The 27,825-nt window shown below is 31.6% G+C and overlaps 1 pseudogene; it reads right to left on the minus strand.

The window, feature by feature from the left end:
- Positions 1-2,515: 2,515 nt before the first annotated feature.
- On the minus strand, positions 2,516-27,825 carry LOC128190300 (neprilysin-1-like; annotated as a pseudogene).

The following is a 27,825-nucleotide window of genomic DNA, read 5'->3' on the forward strand; positions in this document are numbered from 1 at the left end:
TTGTGAGCAAATCTCTGTATCTTGCTTATAAATCGAAGCGTAACACTCAAATATGGTTAGTAAATAGAAATTGTAAACAATTAAACACAAGAAACATGCACTATAACAAATAAAGAACACAATTTATTTTTTCGAAATGAATCATATATATACATGTATATACCTACATATTTCCGTCAGCGATATCAAACTCTATTTAAACTGAATAAACTCGAGAAAATGCCGAGCGACTCAACAAAACCTATTGCATTGTAATCTACCATTACGCAAAAGATAATGCCGAATTACCGATAGAATGAATTGTATTTCAGTACTTTTTTGATACATCAGATTTTGCTTAATTTGCGCAGGTAAACAGTTAACTGTTTGATTTACCGAAGTATCTGTTTGATTTGATACGTAAAAATCACGAAATACAGACGATAGTCTCCAAGTTACAAAGCATAAATAATGAAAACGAAACGAAAATCAGAACAAGCTAACACCAACGTCATGTGTGAAAACTGTCAACGCATTGAAATATTTAGCCTCAATTTACTTCACAAAATCGGCACCAATATATTTTGCATGTTTCAAAAATTTCTCTTCATACGCGAACTGTTGCATAACAAGCAAATTTATCATAGTCAGGTCGACCCTTTTTCGTATAATGTCATAGCTGCTTTAAACAAAGAGCCTCGTTTTAGAAGTATGGAATACGAGTCTTGGTAAAATGGGTATGCAAACCCGGGCCGTGGCAAAATAAAAGCCGGGGCAGATCGGCAATCGTCAATTACAAATACGCATTATTTTGCGGCATATTTACAGCGAATACAAATATTACTGGTCCATCAAATATCCTGAAATTTTAATGAGATTGGCAGATTAATAACTGCCAATCTTTTGTTTTGCCCAGGCCAAGTCTTGCCTACCCATTTTACCGGATGCCGAACGCGAAGCTGAAACACGCCTTTCCTTTATTATTGATTTCGTAATAACTCAGATTTGAAACAGAATTAGACCTTAATTTTTGCAATTTATATTTTCCTTCCCATAAGGATAATTTATGCTAAACTACGTTGAATTGAAATCAGTAGTTCTTGAGAAGAAGATTTTTAAAAATGCACCCCCCTTTTTCTACAGTTTCAAGGTTTTCTCCGCTTTGAATACAGATCGGACTTTTATTTCTGCAATTTATATTCGCCATCCCTTAAGGATGCTTTGTGCCAAATTTGGTTGAAATTGGATAAGCGGTTTTAGAGAAGAAGTTCAAAATGTAAAAAGTTTACAGACGGACGGACGGACGGACAGACAGACGGACAGACGGACGACGGACAAAATGTGATCAGAATAGCTCACTTGAGCTTTCAGCTCAGGTGAGCTAAAAAAGTATTTGTAATTGAGTGTAATTAATTACATTTTTCAAAGTAATTGAAAGTAATTTGTAATTGAGTCTGTCTTCAATTACAAGTAATTGAATGTATTTAAATACATTCCAAAAATATTGTGTATTTTCAATTACTTTTCAATTACATCTCAATTATTTTTTTCCAATTTAAAATATAAAAAAGGTGTCTTATAATGATAAATAGATTTTATACATGTTTGGCACGGACTTTTGTTTATACAATAATTAAATGTCCCATAATGTTTCATATGTTTATACAGCATAACACACTGCCCAGGGCAATAGGTAAAGATCTAACTTTGTGGAGGTGTGAACTCCTCTAATACCCAAGAATCCCCATTGATTTTAGACTTAAGGGTGTCAAAATATCTCATTCTTGTGAATTATAGCAATTATTATTTATATACTGATATGCTGTACTGTCGAAAGTTGTACTTTCTGAAAAAACATAGTTTTAATATGTGATTAAAAATTAATTCACTATAGAGAAAATATTTTTCAGAACCAAAAATGAACTCAATGGTACTTAATGAATTTAATGTAAAAGAATTTTTTTCTAGAAATTTTCAAGAAATCTGATCTGAACTGAACTATACAACCTTTAAAAACATAACCGTACATAAAGCTCTGTATATCTTAATGCTGTTAATATATGTATAAGTTCTCAAGATTTAAAGAAATAAAACTAAAGTATTAGAAATTTAATTAATTACATTTATCAAAGTAATTGAGAGTAATTAATTACATTTTAAAAAATCAATGTAATTGTAATTGCAAGTAATTGATAAAATTGTCAATGTATTTGAAAGTAATTAATTACTTTTCAAAGTAATTGACTCCAACTCTGATATATATATATATCTGTGTGTGTGTGTGTGTGTGTGGTATGTAAAAATCTTGCTTCTTGCTGCGCTCGCCACAACGGTGGCACCGTAAACCATAATATTTCTACAGAACGTATACTCCTCTTTACACAGGCTTATGATACAGTTGTATATGTATGAACACAGTCCTTGTTAAGATAGAAGTAGAAATATGTTTACACGGAATTTACAGTAAATGATAAACTGATTGATTTATATAAGGGAAATTATATTCAAGTAGATATGAAATGTATACAGACTGGAATTTAACGTGTACTAATCTACCAAACAACGCATTTGTCTTTTGGATTCATATAACTTCCCAGTGGACAATTAAACGCATTGCTGAACTCTTTGTTGTTCTGTAGAGGCCCGATAACCCTGGAAAAATATTTCAAACCTACAATTATCTTATTGGATAGTTTTTATTACAGTAACTGTGATAACAAGTCGTTAACTAGAAACACAGCTAAAAACTTTGGTACGTAAACAAAAAAAAAACAATATTCACAATAGAGCTTGACAATTATTGCTAAAAGTTGCTATAAATTGAATCACTTGAAAGTTTTACCGTGATTTGAAATCTGCGTGTTTGTCTGTGAGGATTAAGTTTGCTGCCTGATCTGGTCATACTAAACCGCACCAGATCTGTTGGAAATGTGAATAAAAAGGATAAAGTAAATAATACGGTAATGACAGGTTCAGTGGTAAGCAGGGATTAGTTGACCCCCTTTTCCTACCCCAACTCCACAAAAAAAACCACACAAAAATATCAAATATGTAAATTCAGTAGTGTATTAGTTTATTTAAAATCGGTTTAAAAGCTTTAGAGACAATTCAAGAATATCTTTTACAACATGCACAATATCATAGCATTTAAATCTCATACATGTACCATAGCATCGAAATCTTACCACAGCATTGGAATATCATAGCATATCATTAAATTCTCATGTGACATAGCATAATATAGCATACAGTCATTCCAGTAATATCTTTCACAAATTTATGCTATGCTATGATATGCGATTCAAATGATATGCTATGAAATTTCGATGCAATGCCATGAGATTTGTGTGCTATGCCATGAGATATTGAAATGGGAGCTTAATGATATGGTATGTTATGCTATGCTATGCTATGCTATGAGATTTGAACAAAACGCCTCCATACACAATAGAGTTCCAAACAATTTAAAGTAAAAATGATAAGAAGCCAAAGTTTACCACTAATCTGCAATTTGAAATTTATTCTTTTTAATTAAAGCATTTTTAACGGAGCTAAAACCACGCTGTACATGTATGCTATGCTATGGTACTCGTATGGTATGCTATTCGTATGATATGACGAATAAGGATCTATGAGATTGTATGCTATGCTATAAGATTTCAATGTTATGATATGAGATTCGAATGTTACAGTGGTAACAACGTTATTGTTGACAAGCCAATCGTGTTAAATGGTGTACCGTGGGTGATCGTTCGTGTAACGCGTGGGATCGTGCGTGTATCAGAAAAACCTGGTTTGCGTTTTTTTATTGTGCGTGATCGTGCGGTTTTTCTGTTTTGGAACTTTTTTAGGGAATGCCAGGGTAAGTAATTATTCAGTGTATATCAAGCAGTCGTACTATCTTCACACATAATTTTCATCATATTAGCATGCGAGACCCGCGAATGAAAGCGATGAAGCTTACCCGTTAATCGTTCAAACTTAACAATTATTCCGTAAGTTTTCTTTTAAATGAAAATATGATACACATTCCTCTCTGTTACACTGTATAAACATTCATTAGAAATAAAATTTATTTAGACACTTATAGAATTTAAGTTTACAAAAAATAAAAATTCAATAAATCGGGTACCTGTATATTATGAAAATATGTGAAATTGAAATTCTTTGGAACAAGGTAACATATTTAACTGTATCTCGCATAATTAAATCATATGTAAGGGCACTGGATTATAAAAACATGAACTCTTACATGTATGTAAATAATTTCGTGTAGTTTATGCATTATTATCATTTCTTGTGTTCTTAATTTTCTTTAACTTATAATAGAAGTTCTATTTGTTGTTGACACAAAACAATTTAATTAGTAACTATATGGATTTTATCACATCGTTTACTCGTAAAAATAAAACAGTGTATGGCTTCTGTTCATGCTGCTTTTCAAACTAAAAAAACTAAAAACACAAGCATATAATAATACATTTGAAGCAATACGTTTTCTTGCTTCTTATCTTAAAAAATTATTTTGATTTTGCGAGTTAAATGGTGTAGGGTCGTTCGTTTGCGTGTTTAATCGTTATCGTTCGAGTATCGTGAAAATTCAGTAAGTTAGTGATCGTCCGTGTATCGTGCTTGATTGTTCGTGTATCGTGCGAGATCGTTCGTGTATCAGCATCGTGCGCGTTGTTTGTCAACAATAACGTTGCTACCACTGTATGCTATGAGATTTCACTGCTATGCTTTACTATGCGATGGTGTATGTTGCAAAAGATACGCTTGAACTGACTGTATATATATCATGTTATATATATATATATATATATATATATATATATATATATATATATATATATATATATATATATATATTTATATATACACATATATTATATACATATTATAGCATACATCAGAATTTCATCTCGGCTTCAATGATTGTATTCTGAAAAATTTATGTAGATTAGAGGTAAATTTCAGATATTTATTATTTTACTATGAAATGTTTTGAACTCTTTTGTATGTTGATGCAGTTTTATTAAACTCTCATTGCATACTATTCCATTCATTTCAATTTCTCATAGCATAGCATATATCTTTTAGTATTGCTTTAAAATCTTATAGCATATCATTAAAATTGCATACCATAGCATAGCATAAAGTTGTGAAAGATATGCAAGAAATAAATGTATGATATATACTTAGAGAAGGTTATACATAACAAAGTTAACAAAAAAACTATATATGATTTTAGTCAAATTTGGCCCCGAAATTCGCTATTTTTAAAATGATTCAGGTACATTAATTTGTTGTGTTATTTTATAAAAGAGTTGACATGAAATATGTTTTCACCTATTTATTTGATTTATATGCACTCACTGGCAGTATATGACGTCAGAAGTGACGCTATTTTTATAATTCAATCAAAATCAACCAAAAATTGACATTTTTCTTATCTTTTTTCGAATGGGAAATATAGAGCGACTCTTTGAACAAGAACGGTTTTTTTGTCACTTATAAGTATTGGAAAGATACATCTTTGGTGAAAATATTTTGTTTGTTCAAGTTGTCGCTCAATGTTTCCTTAAAGAAAAACTGCCTCAAAACAAGCCATTTAATGCTAAAAATGAGAAAATGGCGGGAAAAGGTAATCTTTATGATGTCATATTTTTAAATTGTGGGCACTAAAATCAAAATGAAAATTATGAAAAAACTTCAAATGTATATTTGTACAAATAAAACAAAGAATTACAGTAAAATGACAATGTTTATTTTAGGGGGCCATTTTAGGCTCAAACCATATATAGTCCTTTAACTAGTTAACCAAATATTATTTAATAGGGCCAATATCTAATGAATAATTTTAAAGTGTCTATATGCTGCTTGATCCATTATGACCTCATAATTATTTTGTTATGTTTTTTCCCGTACTCTACAGCTTTAAAGAAATTATGTAGAAAACTGTCCGTTTTTGCTATCAGTTTTAAATCATAGGAAAAGTAATCCGGATACCCAATGTTTTTGACATTATTTTAAAGAGCTGTCAAAAGCAAAATTTTATTGGGAAATAGAATTTCCATTTATTGTAAGACTTTGCAATGATTTATCTTAATGAATGTAGGTTTGAAATATAAGCAAAATGAAAATCAATAAATCAAATAAATAAACTATTTTTAAAACTGCAAACAGTTACTGTACAATTTGTATATATCTTAACAAATTTCATTTCACTGTATACATGTATATATCCTCAGCAATTATACACACGTGTGCTGCGTTAAGGAAGAAGAGCTGTTTGGGGGTGTAGTCAAGACCAGGTAAGAATGGCTCAGGTTCCCCGTTTCTAGAAGTCTGGAGCCATTTTTCATATGCCTGAAAAAAATATTACAACAGAATATGTAAAATACATGTATCTTTTTTAATCTAATAACTACATGTAAAATGTAATAATGAGAATATTTTTCTATAACATCATATCATTTAACAATAAGACACACAGCATTCAGAAATACTCCTCATAGGAGGAAATGTTTCAAAATGTTGAATTTGAAAAAAAAAACCGTTCAATAAATGTTTTACCATCCAGCTTTCTTTTAGCCCACCATTATCAGCGATATTTTCATCCAGCGTTAAATCACCATTCAGCTGTATTCGGAAATATCAGTCATAAGATATAAATATGCCTCGCAAAGGTTGCAGAGGTACATGTATACTACATAAAGTTTTTAGAAATGAGATTCAATGGTAAAAATTTATATTTAGGTAAACAAAGATCGAGTCTTATACTTGTTTACAAATACTGAATAGTAAAAAAAGTTACCATGTATGTGACAAAACTACTCGTTACAAAAAAGATAGTCTGATTCATATGTTCTTTGCAGATATTTTCTAAAACAAAAACAACATTTAACCGTAACTTACACTATTACAGTACAAAAACTTGTAAATGATAAAAAGAATCGATTTTTGTTCACAAAACAAAGAATTTCAAACTCTGTTTCTTGCTTGTAACTGGATATTTGACTTTCAAAATTTAACAAAGCAGTCAAAATACATTACGGCGGCGTGGATGGGCCAGATGAGAAAATTAATAAATCTTATTTGTTCGGACGAATTACCTATTTGCTCGGACGAATTATGATTTGTTCGGACGAATTAGGATTTGTTCGGACAAATAAATTATTTGTTTGGACGAATTAGCCATTTGTTCGGACAAAAAAGTTATTTGTTTGGACAAATTACAATTTGTTCGGACGAATTACAATTTGTTCGGACGAATTAAGAATTGTTCGGACGAATTAGTAATTTGTTCGGACAAATTAGGATTTGTTCGGACGAATTAGGATTTGTTGGGACGAATTAGGATTTGTTCGGACAAATAAGTTATTTGCTCGGACAAATTACTCATTTTTTTGGACGAATTATCTATTTTTTCTCTTATTTTTTCGAACGAATAAAATATTTGGTCTGAAAAAGTTAATTATTATAACAGAGAGAGAGAGAGAGAGAGAGAGAGAGAGAGAGAGAGAGAGAGAGAGAGATTAATTTTCATAATCATGGTTACGCAGATGTGAAAAGTCTAAATCAGTTTACGAGATTATGCGCAGATCCAGGAATATTTCCCGATTAGGAGGTGGAGGGGTTATAGATAATTTTATTTTTTCCCCATCCCCCATCCCCCCACCCACTACCTTTGAGATCTTGAGATACATCCCCTGAAGATGCCCATTCTAGGCAGCGCAGGTTTTTCTTATAGTAACTAACAAAAAATCGCGCTATGCCATAATAAATAGTATTACTCCAGCCATTATCGACATGCAAAATTTTGAGACTACAGCTAATATTCTGGCAGCAAAATATGCCAGATTGTGTATAAGTGCAGGGGCATATAAAAATGTTTCATATTGTGGCAGCAAATTTGATCGATAAGTGGGGGCGGGGGGGGGGGGGGGGTGGGCGCGTTGAAACAAATTCAAGTTTAAAATCATTCTACAGTGTGTCAAGTTTATCTTGAATTTGATAAATCATATGGTCGCTTTTTTGATGGCACTTTATAAGAAACCAGACAATGTTATACTTTATCATTATTTCTTACCTTTGACGATATAATATGTGTATCTAGTCAAGATAATACAACTCACATTTATATTAAAGAAGTTTATGTGCATCAACCGTACCCCTTAAAAAATCAATTTTCTTAGATTTACCTGAAATAGGCCCAAGACCTCCCCCTCGGCAAACATAGATATCCCTTAGACCCCCCTCCCCAGAAGCATTTTTGGATCCGCGCAAGTGCATGTATAACAGTATAAGCACAAATTATGTCCACGTAAATTTGATTCAACTTATCAATCTCTGTTGAACTTCAAAGACGTTCAAAATCCTTGAATGGATTGCCGTAAATCGTGTGCTTATATATATATATATATATATATATATATATATATATATATATATATATATATATATATATATATATAAATGTATTGCCATAGCTCATACATGTAAAATATATGAGATTAGTTGTATCTGACTTGTAATTGATCACCAAAGCTGAAGAACGGTTTTTTTTCAATGTCGAACCTATGTAATTAATTCAATGATGAAACACAAATATTTACCCCACTTTTGACCGTTTAAACAATTAATTAAGTTAACACTTCGCCGCTCCATTGAACAAAATCGCCGTTATCATCGCCGCTTCAATGAATACAGATCGCCGTTATAAGATTTCAATTCAGTCTTAATTTTTGGGAGTTGATTTTAATCCACCTCTCCTATGCAGTTACTCTGGCAAACCGAAAGTGAAACAGTGTTTTGACCTAAGCACAAAACATCACCGCTGAAAAGACTTAGTTCTTGAAAATAATACAAAAATTCGATGTAATGTATGCCGAAGAATTGTTTTTCAAGGAAACTTATCTATAAACACTTTGAGAATAGTCAGATTTTATATAATACGAACAATTTAGATATTTTTGTAGTCTTATGTGTTCCTACGCTAGAGTTTTATAAAGTCTCGTTCAACCAGACGCTCGGCTGTCTCCGTAAATCTCCGACAAGCAGAGAGGCTCTCTTGCTTGTCGGAGATTAACGGAGACAGCCGAGCGTCTGGTTGAACGAGACTAGAGTTCGATATCAATAGTGCCTGGATCCATACAATTCTTAGAATTGTTTCGATTACTAATACAAAGTTTGAAATCTATCTTTAAATATTACACAACATGATTCGTACGGGGTTTCTTGAAATTCTTTTCGGAAAAGTCTGAAAATTCATATAATAAAAAAAGCGTAATTCAAATACAGACTAGAAACTAATTGCCATGCAAGATAAGTTGATTTTAATATAAATGATAATCGATAAAATCAACTCCCGTTAGTACTTCAGCACTTTGATTAAATTTATTCTTTGGCAAAATTATAAGGGCGGGTACCGCCTCTGCCGCCCCTGTTGAAATATCCCCCGCCATTGTAGAAATATCAGTGACTAGTACATGTATAACATATAAGTGCAATCATTTGAAGGAAAAACGACATCCAAGGAAAGGCCCGGGGTGGCTTGATCACAAACTCTCTCCCCCTTTATCATATACATTATTGCCAGATCAGATAGTCTTGCAAATTACTCATCAACTATTCTGTTTTTATATACAAACATAACTTGTTCGTCCAAAAAATAGCTAATATGTTCGAACAAATAGCTAATTCGTCCGAACAAATCGTAATTCCTCCGAGCAAATCGTAATTCGTCAGAACAAGTCGTTATTAGTCCGAACAAATAACTTATTTGTCCGAACAAATAACTTATTTGTCCGAACAAATAGCTATTTCATCCGAACAAATCCTAATTCGTCCAAAAATATATTAGCTAATTTGTCCGAACAAATCCTAATTCGAATAACATTTGTTTTTTTTATTTGGCCCTCCACGCCGTTGTTTATGGTAACCATTCTAGACATTAAAGGGGCATGGTCACGATTTGGCTCAAATTTTATTTTTCTGTTTTTATTATTTGCAATGCCTTAGGAATGCATTTCTAATGATGAAATGAAATTTGGGTGCCAGTCGTTGAGTTTTAAGCAACATATAGTAAGGGCTTACAATTCTTCGTCATGTAAACAAGGCTCGTGCCCTGTTTTTTTTTTTTACATAGGTTCAATTTACCAGTAAAAATCTTTTTAAAGCTGGTTTGTGTATCTTATTATACATTTTAAACAAAAATAAACAGTTCCTAACGATTAACACATTCATTTCAGGTCTAAAACGGAAATTTTCACTTCAACATTCAAAATGTAAACAAACGCTTTGTTTACATAGCGAAGAATTGTAAGCTCTGTAACTCGCTTATGACTCATCAAATGACACTCAAATTTTGGTTGCCTATTAAAAATGCCTTACTGAAGCATTGTAAACATTAAAACCGAAAAAATAATTTTTGACCAAAATCGTGACCATGCCCCTTTAAATTAAAATGGAAAAATAAAATTTGAAAAATTTTGAGCTCAGATTGTGTCTAGGTCCCTTTAATGTTGATGAAATGAGGTTTTAAGGACTCTCTAAGCACAGCAGTTCCTGACTTTATGTTAAAATATTGGGCAGTCAAGGTAAATTGTCATTTGAAAATATTTTAATCTGTAATCTACACTATCTGACATATTCTAAAATCTATAAAATAAATAATGAAAGTGAAAGTTTCAATCATGAATACTTCAACGCATGTATTTAAAAAAAATTTGTTTCAGAGAAAAAAGATGCACACACATCCTTTTTAAAATAGTGCACTTAAAATATGTACAAATGTGTCCGATTAAATGTTTCTATAAAGCCCCAAGTATTATCACTGTTACACATACATTGAGGGACATTAAAGTGTAGTAAAACACATCAATTTTCTACATGTAATATGTAGATAGAATTGAAAGGCTGTTCAAAGATTGTTTATACTAGCACAGCAGTTTTTAAGACATTAAAGTAATACTGTAATAATGTGCAGCAAAGTAAAATACAAATCAGATCTTATAATTTTACCTTTTGGCCCGCTTCCCCAACCGTATAACTGTTGTACTGATTAATCATACATTCTATCTTCTCGATGAAGTTAAAGGTGGCCCCATTAGACCACCATTTCCTCAGATTTCCCGATCTATCATACTGGCGTCCTAAAATGTAATAATTACATGTAACTGCTACAGAAAGATTTAAAATAAAACAAAATGAGTTTTGGTGCAATTTAATTGGATGGAATTTATGTACTTTATTTTTTTTGTGTATTATTTTAAGCATGTAGGGTACACACAGAAAGAAATAAAAACCTCTATCATGATTATTTACTATATTTCGAAGAACCAATATGATTTGCAATATGTAACATTTGACAAAATTCTGATTAGCAACAATGTACATGTATATACCTCACTACTGTAAAACACTGTGCAGAAATGATATCATTTTCAAATAAGCTACTTAACTGTTTTACAATCAGGTTTAGCATCTGCTCTATTTCCATTCACTTTGTTTTCTATTTACAGCTACATTTATGTGAACCTTGTGTAAACATATGATTTTCAACTATTTTCCACTTTAAGGATAAATTACTTTTGGAATCCCGGCGTCTTTCTCGATCATTTTACAGTTGTTTTGTACAAATAAAATGGGTAAATATCATAATTATGAAACACCGCTTCATAACTACTGTATTGATTATCATTATTTATTCTACTTGAAATAAATATGCGTACCCATTTTATCAAAACCGTGAGTGATTTCATGACCAATTAAATATCCAATTCCACCATAATTTAGGTACCTGAACAGAAAGTTGATCATCCTTTTTAATAAGCATTGATATAATAATATATTAAACGAAACAACTCAAAATATTAAAAATATAAATACAAACGACGAAACGATGGTTTTTTTTATTTAGAAGAATAAACCTTGAAGCAGTAGATGGTAATTATTATAGCGAGCGCAGCGAAGCGGCGCGAAGCGCCGCTCGCGTAGCGAGCTCCATAGACAACGTGTACGAACGGAGGAAATTCGAGTTGAAATCTGCACATTGTTCAAAGAAAATTTTATGAGGCCACGTGAAAACGTTCTACTATCCCAGTGATCCTTTGCGGTGCATAGCAACATGGTGGAACAGAAAGTGTTTCTACGGAAAATTCTTACCTCTACATCGCATACATCATTTTCATTTAACAATAAAAAATCCGTTTAAAACCATTAAAGTAAACAACACACATGCTTACGTAAAAAACTGTACTTATGACGTCATTTCCTTCCCCGAATTTGTCCGACAGTCTACGAAAAACTGTCGAGCGCAAAATGTTAAGTATGACGTCACAGTGATCTCGCATTTTATAATCCCGCGATACATTTAGAGGTGGATCAAGCATCTGTACTGAATGTAACGTGTAGGAAATACTCAGTGGGGAGTCACCGTTAATACTGATACTGCGCTCGCTATTAACGGTGACTCTTTGGCTGATTAGTTTTGTTTTGATGATTTTTTTTTTGCTCAGTAAATACACATGCAAGTTCCATGCTAAATTTATTGTCAAATTGATCCAATCATTGTATACGTTAGGTATAGGTGACAAATAATTATTTAAAAAGAAAAGTATAATCGTTATTAGATCTACGTGTAGCCACGTCATTTTGTAATGAATAAATAAAAGAAAAAAATTAAACTGTTAAAATATCTTCATGTATTTGTTATAGTTGCATATGTGGTCAAACCTTTCAATAATGATATTGGATATCACACACTAAAAAGAGGGGGAGGGCACATATGTCTACAACGCTTATATAGCGTACAAAAATTAAAAAGATTAAAAACAAAATTGATGTCACAGAGGAAAATAATTAAAACACCGGTAACAACAAGGAACATAATGAGAAATAACACAGACACACAATTTATTGATTTTAATGATCATTATTAAAAGGTAAAGAAGAGATAAAAAAATTAAAAAAAAACCGGCTTTGTGTTTATCAAAATATTTTAATAAGTCTGTTTAACATTTTATTAATGCTCAGTGGTAGTTTTTTGTTTAAGTGTATGAGCCTAGGAAGGGACCATTGCAATAAAAGTTTGATATCTTCCGGTTCCTTGCGGTGATAACAGTTTTCGAGACAAAGCCAAAGTTTTTTGCATGGTTTGGTTAAGTCCACGGGTTGCATTTAAACAGATGTGTTGCTCCTTCTGCGCTCGCCCCAACGGTCACACCGTAAACATATTAGTGAAATAAAGAATGTTGGATACTTACTGCGGATATCCCTTTTTGAAGAATGGTGGTTGTATAATTCCAGCTGGAATCACTAGGAAAAAAAGTTGCATTCATTGGCATGTTAAAGAAAGTAAAGGAAAGTTCACCACTGAATAATTTTGAGAAAGGAGGTACAATTTGTTTAATTTGTTAGGTGTATTGTTAAGCACAATGTGATGTCATATACTATACACAAGAGCTGCATTGAGTCTTACAGATATGGTTCGCAGAATTATCGTAGAAGGCGTTGGTGGTTGTTGGGGGTAAATCCCACCTGTAAACATTGTCACAAAATACACAAGTTCTAGATAATAAATTTACAATACAATGCCTTTTTGATATTTGAACAATTTCTAGCTAAATGTGTATTGACTTGCATCTGCCCATTAACCGAATTTCTATACTTATAAATTTAGACATTTTGCCAATAAACTACAAAATGCCTGCAACAGAGTAACTGCTTACACCTTTAGAATTTCAACACGTGTGATTTGATGTCCGTAAGCTATATAATTTTACCAGATACGTAATTATTGGAAAAAAAATAAAAAAACCTACTTTCATTTTTAAACCAGCTCGAAATATCAAAAATAAGTATAAGGTGGTGAACACGCCTGGCGGATCCAATCAGTGGGAGTTTGCATCAAAGAATAAATATGATTGCAATGATATAATATTGAATGACTACGTAAAGAGTAAATATATTTACTGCGAACTTAAATAGCGTATTTATAGACATTCAGATATGACAAATGCTGAATAGATAAATGATCCATTTCGTTCTTGAATGCACAATTTTAATTTTGATGGATAGAGCTTTCCAGAACGAAGTAACCAGGAACATGGTTTAACTAATTTTTTTCATGGCGGGAAGTGTAGGGCTGGTTATTTATCGGGCAGTTACCTTGGATATGACAACTTTCGTTTAAGATATGCAAATCAATGGGTTTTTAATTACATACATTTTTATATCACTTCAGATTGGAGGTTAACCTTATACACTGAATTGCGACCCACAAACAGATGGTGTTAACAACGTTAACTATACGTTTGTATGAATTAATGATGTGGGAATAAAACGGGGACGTTGAATGGGGGAGGGGGGGCGGGAGTCTTTTATCTAAAATTTATTATTGGCAGTTGTAATAGTAAAAGTAAGATTATATCTTTAAAAAACATATAGAAAAGAGATACGTCGCACTATATACCCACTCCCTAATTTGAAATGAAAAAGAAAAGTTTTTTCCAGCCGCCTGCATAAAAAAGGCCACGTACAGAAAGCATTGTATTATATTAATTTATAAAGTGTTTATTCCCACGCCTGTGCGGGACACAATCTAGTGACCTGATAATTATGACTATACTGTAGTTAGAGCATAAACAAATGACTTCACTTTATAAATTGAACATGTCGATTTTTGTACTTGTATTTTGTTATGGAAAAAAGACGTCACCTACTTGTTTTTATCCACCGGTTTTAAAAGTTCTTTGAAGGTCTCCCTGATGCTTTGTTTCGTCAACAAAAGGAAGTTTTCAAAAAACTTTGTTTCGTTGACTTTATACTGTGAAATAAAAAAATACAATGCTTGTTTTTATTATTTTATTATCATGGAATATAATATTTTTCAATAATTATGAACATTATCATGTGTAAATAAAAAAATCTTTAAAAAAGGAATCATCCTTGCATATATAGCTTTTTTAAATATTCAAATATCTTTTTCAACAAAATGTATATTTAATAATTAACACCATTTAATTTTTTTTAAACCCTTTCATTGATATGATTCTTTTTTTTTGTATGATAATGCTTTATTGATATGATTTGAAGAACCAAAATGTTGTTTCATTTCGTAAGGTTCGAAGGGTAATTTATTAAAAGTTGTATTTACAGACAAATATAATTATACACAAATATGATGTTTATCAAATGCTCACATGTCTATATCTTTCGTTCAGAAACGTCTCATTTTTAATTTCTGCTGAATATCCGATTTTTTCCACCATTTGGTCAGCCTAAAATGTTCAATTTTGCATCTCATTTACACATTGAATGCATCATGCAAGTTCAAACACCTTAATCATCTACAAAATTTGAATATCTAATTCAAATTTTGATTAACTTATATTAAACAATTACAGTCATTTCACTCTTGGACATATCATCTGTATTTTACAGGCTAAAAAACCATGTTCATTTTCTAGGAAGCTTATCGTATACCTTTTCTACTGCCTTCAAAATGGTTCCATTGTCCATCCATTCGCTGCTCCTAATCAATTCTTTCATTGCTAACCGCAAGTTTTCTATCATTTCATCTACCTATTAAGACAAGCATTATTAAGTAGTTTAAAACTGACAGACATTGAGCGCAGCAAAAAGATACCTTACAAAAACGTTAAAGGTTGTGTACCCAGGTTTATACTTGATGTTAATTTGATAAGATTTACAAGAATAAAGCCTTGCCTTCGGGGAATGGAATATCGAAACATATTTCTCCAAGCTGATCGTTTTTATTATTTTTTTTTTGTTGGAAAAAAGAACAAATAACCATTTTATTTTCATGTTTTTATAACTATTATTGACTTTATTCGATTTTTACTTATATTTCTCTTTTTAATTATGCACATGTAAGATAGATTCTTATGATTTATTTTTTACATTTTCTAAGAATGCGTATGCAACAACAATGTTGGATCAAATATACCAAGTATTTGGACTGAACGTCAAAGGTCTCGTCTAGAAAGGGTTTCACAACCGCTAGCCCCATAGCTTTACTAGTCTCAGAAACACATGTCTTCCAGCGAAGAGGTTGTATCGTAGACCCTGACAACACCTATATATGAATTTAAACAATGTGAAAAAATGACGAGAGAGAGAGAGAGAGAGAGAGAGAGAGAGAGAGAATATAAAAGTATGGTTACTTTAAGGAATAACTATTTGTCGGGTTTCAAAAGTTTGTATACAATTTCTTGTCTTTTAAATATTTTACAGATATATGTCTTACTTCAACAATGAAACAATAAATCTTTTTTATTATTTTTTTACTTAGAATCTTGAACATTAATCGAAGCGTTACACAGTACCTTATTGAAGTTGACGTAAGCGTCTCTCGCTTCGGTAGTCAATGCGATCCTAAAGTCATTGAGAGTCCGCCAAATAACGTAGTTTTGGATAGTTCTGTGAATTTAAAATGGTTTTTTTCAGACTATGATACAACCCCTATTTTGTATATCTGGGTTTTCGTCAATAATTAAGGGTTTCGTTTAATGTGCCCCAGCAATTAGCAAGATTAGTCTGCTTAGTTGTTTTCTCAAAACGAAGGAACATAAATCACACAATTTTAAGTAAATGAGTATAAAAACCTTTTACTATATGAGTTGAGTCTATTGAAAATATTTTCTATATAATCTGGATCTCTGTTGACAATAGGTGTTGTAATATCCACACTAATATTGACGTCATCACGCCCAAAAATTGCTTGAATAAACTCCAGCCACTGAAACTGTAGAAGATAAAAGATAATAATACAGAATAAAAAGAGTATTATGCATCTGCATGAGTATTCGTAATAATCGCTTGTCACATTATTTCGCATGTAAAGCATACAGGTATGTTTTAATGCTTTTTCATTGTTATATATAACACGATGCAACAACGATGTCAACCAAACGACGTGTTTATTCTGTCCTCGATTACAAATGTGAGAAAAAGAGCTATTGTGTTTTACTTACATTGGGGTATCTGGTCTGGAGATCTCCTATCGTCATTTTGTTGTACAACTTATCTTGGTCGCGTCCTTCTACACTGGTTGCCTACGAATTTAGAACTAATGTTCAATATTATTGTATGCATGATCAGAATCCTCAAGTGCCATAAAACGTTTTTAAAATTCCATATCTTTCATATCAAATGCAAATCATATTTTTAAAGCTCTTCCTAAATTTTCATCAAACAGTGCGTAGTATTGTAACTATAAAGATACGTAGATTAAGCAGAGGAAAACGTTAGAATCAATAATCTATAGTGTCCTATCAATATCCAGAGGACCGTTGTCTTCTTTTTTTATACACCTTTATTTAATAAGTATCTATCGGAGTATTCTGACGAATCTTAAAAAATACATATAGTCACAAAAAACCATAGGCGTAAGGCAGCATTAAAGATTTATAACTGTTGCATGGTTTTCACGGATATTTTGACAGACATTGACTACTAACACGATCACATAACTTGATAATTGCATTGGTAAAGAGTTAATAAAAAGTAGTTTAAGTAACGTATAAATTTTTTCTCGGAGAAAATGCTCGGTAATGGGATCAAACATACTGAAACGAAAAATATATTACTGCGATAAGAATACATTACCTGTGTTTTGTTAAATGAAGAAGAACATTAGTGGATATTATGGATAACGATTTAAACCTAAGATAAAAAATATCGTACTTCTTAAAAATCAGGCTGATAATATATCTTGTTAATTTTATCGTATTCTCACTATTTAATTTTAACGCAAATTATCTTCACAAACGTCAACAAATCTCATTTCACGTAGATCTGAAGCATGGTTTATTTTTTCGTACTTGTGCTATTTTAATTTCAAAATCCACAATATCTTTGGTATCATTAGAAGCCGTCGTTTCGTCAGCTCCAAAAATGATTGCCATTTCTCGTGCGTATTGTTCATATGCCACTAGTTGCCGATGATCTCTGCCTCTCAGAAAGTACTTTCTGTCTGGTAACCCAAGCGCAGGCTGGTCAATCTAATTGTGCAGAAAAATTGAAAATTGAAATGAACAGGCATACAATGACAATTATAATTAAGCTGAATACTCTGCTTAAGGAGAATGGAGAATCATGGGTAAAATGTAAAAAAAAAAAGTATGATTCACACTTTGTCGAAAACTCATGGATTCTTTATAGTTACCTTTGTAGTTTAGGGGTTTGATAAGTTGTTATTTGGCATTTAAAATTCATTTTCCCCAGGCCGGGGCAACCTACATACAATGTACTTATATAGAAGAAATACATAAAAGTTAAAGATTTCAATACAGGATGTCCAAATCTTTGGTTGCTTTAGTATGATGAATTTTCTTTTCTTTACGTTTAAATTGACCCTGCCCAGGGAGACAACTTTTGTAAACTGTTGAGTGGACTGCTTAATGATTAATATAAATGATGAAAAAAATGAAAAGGAAAAAACTTTTAAATAAATGACTAGACTTTTTCTCTTACTCACATAGAGCATATGGTTTGTTGGATTCTTGAAATCCCTATATACGAACATGAAGATAAGTGGATTGGCCGTGTAAAGTGTTATTTTGATCAGTAGATCGGTAAGATTAAAATTCTCTTCTTTCCAATCCTTGTTCAATACTGGCCATCCTCCTAAATCTTCAATCAACTGTTTGATTGAAGTAAGGTTGTCTTTTTCTATAGCATCTGCAAGAAATGTAATGTATATGTATATGCATACATCATAATTTCTATGACTGACCGGTTCGGGAGGTTTGCAGAAATACATTAAAATATTGTCCGTGTATCCATTAACATTAATCATGGTAAATTGAAGGAATGTGATTAAAATGTATATTTCTATCCAGGTTACACTGGTTTACAATATCACTTAACGTGTTTTCCAGAACAACAATTCCTTAACAATAAGTCTAAAATACATGTACAGGTAAACACCCTTAGATAACATCATATTATTCACCAGTTTAATTATTATTTGTTAAAGAATCACGTTAAAGTCTCAGTGATTTGAGCAAAATTCCCTTTTGGTCTGAATACACAATGTGTACAAAAATTAACTTTTTCTGTAATGATACATGCACACGAAACAATAAAAATCTTTAATAAATTCATTAAAAATGTATAAAAACGTGGATGTTTGTTTCCAATTTCGAGTGAACATTGTATCTACAGTATTGGTCAGATCCAACCTAACAGAAAGAAAACCTTTGGGGTTTTCACTATATAGAAACAGACTATGGTAACACACTTTACCTCAGTCCAAGATGGCGATAAGGAATCACGCTTCGATTATCTTACACTAAATTTACGCTATTGTCGGAGTAGTATAAAGAAATAAATACACTAATTTACACTATTTGTAATGAATAAACGTAACAATTGTAAAAGTTTTGCAGAATCTTTTCTTAAAATAGCGAAAGGAAAAATTTCCACTATGATTAGAACACTGTGCCGGATGATTATTCCAGTGCCAATGTGGGTTTTTTTAACCGGCATAAGAGGCAGTTTTTGAAAAATTCATAAATACAATATGATAGACCATTGTCTAGATAGTATATAACCACTTCTGTTTTTAGTGTGTTTCACCTGACAGGTGAGATATTTACCTTAAAAAATTGATATCCCATAGGAAAATGATCATTCCCACAGGAGAAATGATTCTCCTATATATTGACAATCCTATAAGATTTTCTAAAAATCCTAAAAGAATTATATTTCCTGTAAGAGAATGGTATTTTCTGTGGGAATTTGATTCAGACAGGCAGTTTTCATATAGGAAACTAATATTTCCAATCGGATTTTATTAAATTCTATCGGAATTGAAATTCCTGTAGGAAGTTCTTGTATTCCGATAGGAAATTTCAAATTTCCTCTAGGAATATTGTTTTTCTTATGGAAGATATTATTTCCCTGAAGGAATTTATTTTTGAAAGGTAAATATCTCACCCAACATGTGAGTTACGATGATAGAAAAGGTGGTTGTAAACTCTTTAAGAAATGATCTATCATGTGGCATATTTGAATTTTTCGATATATGCAGCTTAGACGGGTGCAAAAATGCCACTTTGGCACTGGCATATTTATCGGCACAGTGTTTTAGGGTAAAGCAAGTTCGTGACTAGGGTAAAGATTTTTAAAACTTTAAACGTGATTCGGGTAACGCTTTAAGGAATTTCGATCATATAAAGAGTATAAATGTCTTCTTATATACTTTTCAGGGTCTATCTTATGGGGCTATTTTTGTAAGATAAGAAACGCACTCTTGTAGCAAATCGATAACCCGTTGCGTAAAACACCACAACACTGAAAAATACAAGATTTAATTACACGTATTGCTATTTCACGCCTGATGAGGACATATATATACATGATTTATATTTAATAATTAAAAATTGCCAACATATTTCAATAACAATAAAGTTATGAACCAAATATGTGTTCTACAATGACCATCTCGACGTCACGCAATTTTAACCCCCATTCCTCGCAATCATATGCATGTACTTAAACGCATATTCCCGATACCCTGTAATTTGATTTTAGTCTATTCTTTACGATTGAGAACTTGTAATTTGAGAGTTTAAATTTAAAAAAAATTTATTCAGCAAAATGTCTGCATAAAAAAGTATTTTTCACCATTACAGCGAAGTCGTGAATTGCGGGTCAAATCAGGCGCGTAAAGCCTTAAAATGAAAGCGTGCGAGAACTGTGTGAAATGATTTATCAGGATAATGAGAATTCATTAGGAACATTTAACTCATATAAATCAATAATAAACTCTGTACTAATCTTTTAATCAAACTTGTATTCTTTTTCAACAAACAAAAGAATAATTCAATTTTGAAATGGAGGCTGCCTATTAAGAATGTCTATAACGTGTCCGTATCAGTACAATTAATATTTAAATACGAAATTCGTCAACATGTTTTATACTGTTAACAAATTATTATTTTCATAGGCAATCCGAATCAACTTTTATAGTTGACACTGTAATGTTGTAAAAACGCATGCATTTGATTTGATTAATTGATTTTAAAAGCTGTATAGTACAATTTTTAATGATAGGAAATTCAGAAACAGAAAAAAAATAGAGTGAAAACTATACTGTTCATGAATCTATGAAATGCGAGAGAAGAAAAAATGATGATTTTACATGTGATATTTTTACTCTTATAAACCCTCTTAACGGAAAATGACAAGATGTTTAACCACAATGATTACAATTATTTTGTCGAAGCAATTAAGCTAGGAAATACATGTATACGCCCTTACACAGATGTTGGGTCTGAAATCTAAATCATTTATTTTGTTTTTTCCATTAGAATGTTTTGAATATAAAAAAAAAAAAGAAATCATAAAACAGTGATACCTTGAGGAAAGTTCCTTCTATTTCGTTATGTGTATCTTCTATTAGATTTTAATTTTTCTTCTACGCGGTTATTTATGATTAAAAAAAAATTATTATTTGATTGCATAGCATCCCCCGCCATACTGTAAAATTTGAATTTTAATCTCTGTTGGTGTATATACAAAATTAACAAGGTATTTACACCACCAAGTAAAATTAAAATCTACATCAGGGCATGCACCCCTATAAATTCTGTGAATAATTAAATTTCAAAAGCCTAAGCGTTTTGCAAACCGTTTAGCGTTGGGCAAAGCGTGCAGCGTTTCGTGAAAATTGTTAAGCGTTTCGGTGGAACTGCCGTTAAGCGAGCGTGTGCACGTGGTGAAGAAGTACTTTTTAGGGTCTGCAGTTTTATATATATATATATATATATATATATATATATATATATATATATATATATATATATATATATATGTATATATATATATATATATATTTATATATATATATATATATATATATATGAAATCACGATGCTAAAGCACAATGTGATGTGTTTCTTGCATGCAAAGAAATTTAACAAACGTTCGAATAACACTTTATATGTTAAAATAATGAATGTAGATGAGAAATAAAGATGTAATATTTTGTATGTTAAATATTTTAATGCACATTGATAAAACTAGATATAGAAAATAAGCTAATAAAAGGGTCATGCAATCGCTCGGATATCCAAAATTCAAATTATGCACAGCAACAAAATCTACGAAATAAAATTTTTATGATTAAGACGACCTATATTACGTTTGAATACGTAACGTATTCAAAACCCTATCTTAAAGAGTAAACTTTGCGGTGCGTGTGTAACACACGCACCGCAAAGTTTACTCTTTAAGATAGGGTTTTTTTCTTCACGTTATCGCAAATACAAATGCGGCTTGGGAAAAAGAATAACGCCATACAACAGCCAGTGACTGTCTTGCTTTACTTTATACATTCTTGAATTGTTTATTTCTTACTTTTTATTATGTTAAATAAAAATATTTTGATACTTTAAAAATTTATTGCAATATCCCAATCTCCGTAATCTACCGAGATCATAATGGAAAATCCCGAGGCCTCAGTCTCAATTATACATCCGACACCTTAAACAATATCTTCAATCGGTGTGACATCTTTTAAAACGACAGTACATGTAGCAGTGATGAATATCGAAAAAAGTCATTTTCAATTTTATAAATTGTTTAAAAGCAGTTACAAAGTCAAATTATGTAAATATTTAAATGTTATACAAGTAACTTTACCCTAGTCACAAAAATAATTTACCCTAAACGTAGAAACTTCTTGTTCCTAGTTTGGAGCAAATCTTCGGCATGCGTTATCTCTATAAATACGAGCAATTTAAAACAGATTTACGAGTGGACATTCAAAACTAACACCGCCCAACATATACTGCGCAATAATTTTTAGAATTAACCTGGGTTTACTCCGGGTTTACTAGAGTGGACACAGAGTAAAACCCATAGTAAACCCAGAGTGGACACATAGAGCAAACGATACATGTGTATTTATAATAAACGAGGGACAGGAATTACAGGCAGTAAGATACATGTAGTATAGACGGATCTGCTTCTCACTTTAATGTGTACAGTGGACCCCAAAGGCAAACCCCCAAGTAAACCCAAAGTAAACCTCGAGTGGACCCTAAGTAAACCCCGAGTGGACACATTTTCAAAAGCGGACTCGAAGTAAACCCCGAGTTAACCCTGAAAGTAAACCCGGGGTTTAGTTTGGGTCTGCTGTGGTGTAAGGTAGGGTCTGATCGGTACTGTGTCTATCAAAGAAGAAGAGCACTGACTAAGATATTGGAATTATTAAAATTTTATGATTCAAATATTCGAATTTTTTATTTAATAATAGTTTGTGGCTAAAATAAATCATTTTAAAACTTTTACGGTACACTATAGTCTGTCCCAAGATATTTTTGCTGCACATTTGGACGAATTTTAATAAAAATACACATACCTGTAAAAGAAATGCAATTGAAATATCGATGAAAGGAAAATTCCCAAGATAACTTCTTTCACACATTACGATTTTTCCATCGTAAAAATTCATAGGAACGAAAATAGATTTCCTACGGAGATTCATAAAGGGAATATTGACATCTTTTCTCCCTTGTCACTCGGAATACCTCGCACTTTTTTAACGTTATCATCCGGGCTTAATAATGGCTGTTGCAATGCAAAATCTACGACTTTCTATTTTTAGCCGCGTGAAATCTGACAAGCTAGAGGGTGCGTTTCAAAAAGGAAATCTTGGAATTTTTTTATACTATTGAATGAATATTGTTTAAATCAAGAGGTATTTATAAATAATAAAAATATTTTGGGACAGACTTCAGTATTCTATTTTCGATTTGTTGACCATCCAGCTTTTAGCCTAACTCTAATTGCGGGTCAGGGTAATATTGGGTTTTTTCATACCTACGTCCAAACAAGACTGGTAATACCTCTTGGCGTTCCTTACGGGTTCAATGTCACTGTCTTCTATCTTTCTCTCCAGTACATCTGTCAATTTGAATATTTTGAAAAAAAGGATAAGAGAAGCTACATATCAGAAATATAATGAATTACTAAGGAGTTCGAATGAAATTAAAAAAGTAAGTACAGGAAAGAATAAGGCTGTGCCTTTTTTATCTAACGATAATAAAAATCGACATTTAACACAAGCATGAAAAATATAATATTTATTTTATTTGAATAAAGGACATAGTATATTTGGCAATTGAGATTAAATCATATCAAGTTATCTCACGTTTTAAGATGATATCCAATTCGTCGTTTAACTTGTGGGTGACACCTGTAATAGAAGCATATTCTGGAATCACATGCTTTTTTCGCCACTTCCCGCAAGCAAATTGGTAGAAATCGTTACATGGGTCTGCTTTGGGATCTATGGAATTAATCAAATTTGACGCTGAAATGTGAAACAAAAGTGTTATTCAATTTTGAGCTTTTTAATGTTAATATACAGGCATTGTCAATTATTGATAAGAAGGAGAGATTGCCATGTGGTAATAGCTCATAATTGTCTTGCTGTTAGATACATATACATGTATCAACATCTATTTAAAAAATCTAATTAATATTATCAAAACTAACATAACATAAGCTTTGTCTGGTAAGAAGCATTTACAATTGAAATATGATATTTAGATTATGTTATAAACTAAACTCACCAGCGAGTATACATTCCTGGGAGATGCATATTTCTACAAAAGAAATAAAAGGAAAACCAAAAAAGTGGAAACCCCAATGATGACAAAACAGATACAGAGAAACAATTGACATTTTGAATGTTAAGTACCTCGTTTGGAGGATACGAGATTAGGGTCAGCTGTGGTAGAGGGTAAGGTAGCAGAATCATCGTCAGTTTCTTCGTTTTTGATTACTACAACTGCCAGGGCCACAGAAACAGCTATAATGGCGACTAGAGCCAACACCATTAAACAGAAAATCCGAATCTTACTGGACGACTTATTTCTGTTTTCCATGCTATAAAAACAAATCTCATTTAAAGACAGTGTGATAAAAATATTGTAGTGGGTCCACAAATGTGCAAAAATTACCTTTTTCTGTTTTATTTCATTTATTAAGAAACTATAATGAAACACTTGAACACGAATTTTTTAAAGTAAGAAAACTTATTTCTTCGAACATCAGCTCAGGTATTTTTGATTGAATTGCTCTAAATTTGATTTGAAATAATAACCTTTTTCTGTTTTATTTCATTTATTAAGAAACTATAATGAAACACTTGAATGCGAATTTTTTAAAGTAAGAAAACTTATTTCTTCCAACATCAGCTGAGGTATTTTTGGTTGAATTGCTGTAAATATGATTTGAAATAATAAAAAAATATTGTTTTACATGAGGGCTACTGTCTCGAAAATAAGATAAATTTTACCTAGTATTTGGAATTAAGAAATACGCAAAATCTAAACTAGCAGTTTCTTATTAAATCTAGATTATATATTCCATGTATAAAGTTTTCTTTTGCATCAAACACATACACTGGCAGAATAAAATATATCTCTCAAACGAAATAAATTTTAATAGATAATTCGTAATTTTCAAATGACGTCGTTTTGTCATAAGTTTACGCAATGGCATCTGTTATAAAAACAAGAGATTTAACCAGTGTTAGGTAAAACTTTTTTTTCTTACTTTTTCCTTTACGTTTCTTCACTCTGTCTGAGGGATGCAAATACTTTTGGCAAAGCGAAGTGACAGGTTCTATTCAGAATTACATTGATACTCCTGAACTCATGTTTATACATTTATATTACAAGTGCGGTTTTTGCCTTTGGTCTAGGGTTTGTACATTTATTACATTTTTTTGCAATTTTTTCAACTGGATTAGTGCTCATTATCACTGAATAGAAGGAGTCTATAGCTATAGTTTCCTAAAGATTTTTAGAATGAGACTGACGTCGACCTAAATATAGATCAAGAAACATTCTCTGGGTGAGGAATATTTGTTGGTAAAGATTAAGTAATTGAATAGGCATATGGATACACTTATTAAAGCAGTCTCTGCATTAAATTCCTTTAAATTAAACTCTGTCTATAATGCGCAACCAACTAGAAGGTTTGAAAGTGAAATTCAATGTTTATGTTAGGTGTTGCATGCATTTTTTTTTTTTACATCACATGAATAAGCCCAGATCAGTGCAGTCATAGGTTTAAATAATTTTCCAAAAAAAATCTTCAAGGAGCTTAACTAGGGATTCGGTTGATGGAACAAACAGTCCTTTTATCACACCATACTTCTACAGGCTGAAAAACGCAATCGATACAGTGTAATACTATCACCAAAGAACTAGATAGAAACGTGGAACATTGTTTGATTTTTCACTAAAACAAAATTTATGCTAGTCTTTCATTGTAATTTGTTTGAAACACCATGTTAATCAAAGCGGTTCGCTCCTTAGGTTTTGGGTAGCAATTTTGGGTCACCTCTAGTGTGAAAATTCTGCATCACATATTAATTTTAGCAGTATATCTATATTTTACAAAGCCAAATAAACTTTATTGAATAAAATTGTTTTTAAAAAAATTACATTTTACATGTACAGACCGAACTTCTAGATAGTTTGTCCATTACGATATATTTACATTCTCAAAAACATATTTGAGCAATATTTTGATATTTCTATCGATGTATTTTGGCATATTTAGCTTATATTTCATAGAAGTTAAGAAAAAAATAACTCCCATTTTGGCCTAAAATTAGCTTATTTCATGCTATATCTTAAAATTTGGAGAGATGACCCCTACTTGTTTTACTTTTAAATGAGACATTAAATGTAAGTCTTTTGTATGCCAAGTTTTGGAAAGATGACATTACTATATTTAATAATAAAATAATATCAATTCCTCGCGAATTCATTTAAAGTATATTTCAGTGATTGGTCTTACCATTTTATACGCTATTAAGACTAGTTCTTGACGTTTCTTAAGCTTTAAGTCTTTTGGCCTTACGCGCAGGAGAAATTTCCGCGGTTTTTGAATAATTCTGTATAGCAATATAAAATTTAACCCACACGAGAACAACAACTTTTGGAGAACTTAAATTTGGATACATGCATTGAAAAAAAATCAAAAATATGATGTTCTTTCAAACAGACATACCCACGCCAAAGAACTGTTGACAAATAAACTTAAGTAATCTGAAATTTTGTTCAGGGAGCTTTAAAGTTCTAACTATTCAAGGTGCTAGTAGATTACGTTAAGGTAAGGTAAAATACGATTACCGCATTCTTTCGTAAGTTTTATTGTGGGGATCAAAAATGAAATAAACCACTGACACATTAAATTATAGCAAATAAGTTCATATATGATACAATTTAACAGCTACTAGTACAGGTACTGTATATATTTGAAATTAGAATTCACAATGTAAAGGTGATCGATGGATTGCCAACAAACAAGGTTTCTCCTTAAAGGACGAGGCATATGTGCTTTTTTCATACCCTTGCACTTGGTATTCAAACCTGGTTTAATTTTTTTTTAAATCAGTATAACACTAAGCTTGCGATATTGAAACATCATCATTTAATTATTTTTTAATCTCCCTCTTCTTCTTACAGAAACTGTAGTAGAATTTTCTAGATTAACAAACTGTAAAATTTTCTTTAATATGAATTGATGGGAATGTTGAGTCTAAAATGGCCATAAACATATCTTAAGGTTTTTTTTTTAATTTCAACACACCAGCATTTCAACGGTTACCTCATATTTATCCTATTAGAGCCTTTGCTATCGGTACGATTAATCCTGTCGTTTATAAATCAAGAAGTCAAAAAGTACAAAACATGGTATTAACAATTAAAAATCTTACCCAACATGAACATCACTCTCTGCAATGGTCATTGAAGAGGCTGTCAGATTCTGTTTGCTGGTCAACAT

Source organism: Crassostrea angulata, chromosome 6, assembly GCF_025612915.1.
Source record: "Crassostrea angulata isolate pt1a10 chromosome 6, ASM2561291v2, whole genome shotgun sequence".
Classification (NCBI taxonomy): domain Eukaryota; kingdom Metazoa; phylum Mollusca; class Bivalvia; order Ostreida; family Ostreidae; genus Magallana; species Magallana angulata.